Source organism: Betta splendens, chromosome 5 (genome assembly GCF_900634795.4).
Source record: "Betta splendens chromosome 5, fBetSpl5.4, whole genome shotgun sequence".
NCBI classification, from domain to species: domain Eukaryota; kingdom Metazoa; phylum Chordata; class Actinopteri; order Anabantiformes; family Osphronemidae; genus Betta; species Betta splendens.
Window position 1 is genome coordinate 19,054,665 of NC_040885.2, and position 2,808 is coordinate 19,057,472.

The following is a 2,808-nucleotide window of genomic DNA, read 5'->3' on the forward strand; positions in this document are numbered from 1 at the left end:
CAAGTAGTGGTGCTACACACACACACACACACACACACACACACACACACACACACACACACCCACACACACACACACCCTGATTACACACAGGCTCAGTGACCGTGTGTGTGTGTGTGTGTGTGTGCGTGCGTGCGTGCGTGCGTCTGTGTGTGTGTGTGTGCGTGCGTGCGTGCGTCTGTGTGTGTGTGCAAACAGGATCCAGATGCCAGTGCAGGTCATAGAGGCCTCACAGAGACCTGCAGACTCACAGAGGCATATTTATCAGTGGGTTTAAATAATGAGACATTGAAGATAATGGAAATGCATTAAAAATGATTGAGCAGGTTTTTAACAGATTTCACAGGTCTGTGATGCAGAACCGGCGTCGTCAAACCGCCGAACGCTGTATCAGGCAGAAAATGCTGTCTGGGAACAGAGAGACACAGAGACGTCTCTCCTGGAGCTGGTTTCTACTTATCGTAGGTTCACCTGTTTATTGCCTGCATTGCTTCACATTCATCAGCAAAGTCCTTCTGCCACTTCATCCAACTGGTTTTGACAAAACCCAATCAAGCTCTAAGTGAATGCTTCTGATCCCACATGATCTACATGTGTGTTAATTTCCTTCACTGAGGATCAGGCCAGTGAGGCATTCACTGCTGCCCCCTGCTGCTCAGGGACTGCACTGCACCTTCAGCTGCAGCAGAATGAGAACCATCAGGTCAAGCTGGGTCGGGGGTCGGTCCTGGAGGTACCGGCTCCACAGCAGGACCTTGAACAACGAGGACTCTGTGCGGGACTGAAGAGCTGCTCGGCATCCGGGCTTGAGCTGATGGAGGTTCTGGTCCAGCAGACGGCGTGAGCGCCTCCCTCACTGCTCTGCTGATCCTCACGCTACGGCCTCTGAGCTCGCGTTTCGATGCCGCTGCAAAGATCACAGTTTGTGAAAGCCAGGTCTGAAAGTCAGTGGATCAGCAGCAGTTTCAGGGTATGATCTACAGTAAAATAATCCAGCATCTTAACCATCAACGACTGGACCCTTGGTTCAGATTCAGATCAAGCTGCTACAGGTGAAAATCTCCACCGTTCGTATAAAATCAAATCTCCTGACAGATCAATGCATTCCTATGAGCAGCCGTGAAAACCTGGACCTGGAGCTGAAACACAAGCAGGTGTTTAACCCTGAGCGGCGCTGCTCAGAGGCCTGAGGTTGAGCCGTGGAACCGAGGCCGAAGCCGGAGGCTCAGACGGAAGCAGAGGCAAAAAGAGAAAAGGAGCTTCTGAACTGATGTGATCACGTGACTGAGGATCACAGCGAGTGGTTCCGTCAGACACAGCTTCAGCTGGAGCTGGTGTCTGTTAGAGGACCTGTCGTCAGCAGGCGCTGGAGCGCAGCGTTCTGCAGAACCGTCTCATTTGGAAGGAACAAACGCGTCCTTTGGGCCAACGCACACACTCAGGCGCGTTCTGCACTGCGAGAACGCACGCTCCGTGTTCAGAGCAGCAGAGAGAAGCCTGATTCTGAGGCGCAGCGGAGGGAGACGGAACCAGAACCAGAACCCAGAGTCTGAGCAGACGAGGACCCACGCAGGAACTGGCCTCTGCTGGAGGTCAAAGGTCACGGCCTTTATCACTCTGTCTAAACAGCTGATTGATTCTCTAACAAGACGTTAAGACAGAGCCCAGATCAATAACGAGACACTCACTCCACATCTGTGTTAAAACAAGAAGCCTCTGAGCTCTGGACTGAAGCCTCGTTTAACTTCATCTTCACATGTGACGTTTGTCCAGTCGCTTGTTTTAACACCTTCATTCAGTTCCAAATGAGCTTCGCATTCAGGAACTTTTACAAGCTGCAAAGTGACGCCTCAGATCCAGACATCAGCACCTGGTGACATAATTGTTGCGTAATTGCAGTTAATCAAGAAGCTCATCAGCCCCATGCAGACGTAGTGAAGTGACTGTGTTCCAATTAAAACATTTACAGGGAAACGACTGCGAAGCTGAAAGCAGCAAACGGAGCCAGAGAGAAACGTGAGCCTCAACTCCAGACCTGGACCCAGGAGGCGGTGCAGCCAGCGCCGACCCGGCCCACTCACGCTCCCCTACACCAGAACCAGGAGCGGCCGCTCCGAGTTCCAGCCAGACGCTGCGTGGAAGCGAATTAAAAGTTAAGTTAATTAACTACTTGAGTAAGTAGAGCAGGCAGGATGGAGCCAAATCAATTAGGGACTGGCAGAGACGGAGCTGGGGGGGGGCAAACGCACACACAGGCACGGACGCACACACAGGCACGGACGCACACACACAGGAACGGACGCACACACAGGCACGGACGCACACACACACGGACGCACACACACACACACGGATGCACGGACGCACACACACACAGGCACGGACGCACACACACAGGAACGGACGCACACACACAGGCACGGACGCACACACACAGGCACGGACGCACGGACACACACACACACACACACGGACGCACACACACACACACCGGACCACAACGCCCACACACACGGTAGACGCAGGGCACGACGCACACACACAGGCACGGACGCACAAGACGGACGACAAGTCCACGGACGGACGCACACACACAGGCACGGACGCACACACACACAGGCACGGACGCACACACACCACGGATGCAGCGGACACACACACCCCCATGCACGGACGCACCCCACCACACACCCCACAAGTCACGGACGCACACCCACACACACACAGGCAGCGACGCACGAGAAACACACACGATCCACCGGACGCCACACAAGCAGGACGGACGACACACACAGGCCCACGGACGCC

The 2,808-nt window shown here is 54.3% G+C and overlaps 1 long non-coding RNA gene across 2 annotated transcripts in view; it reads left to right on the forward strand.

Moving 5' to 3' along the window:
* Window positions 1-2,460, forward strand: part of LOC129604178 (uncharacterized) — a 7,455-nt gene extending 4,995 nt beyond the window's left edge. The window contains exons 3-4 of one of the 2 annotated variants that reach the window (XR_008694853.1): window positions 1-1,599; window positions 1,970-2,460. The exon at window positions 1-1,599 is cut by the window's left edge and continues 79 nt beyond it. This is a non-coding gene — a long non-coding RNA (uncharacterized LOC129604178). The other variant, XR_008694852.1, reaches the window with a different exon arrangement.
* The last annotated feature ends 348 nt before the right edge of the window (window positions 2,461-2,808 follow it).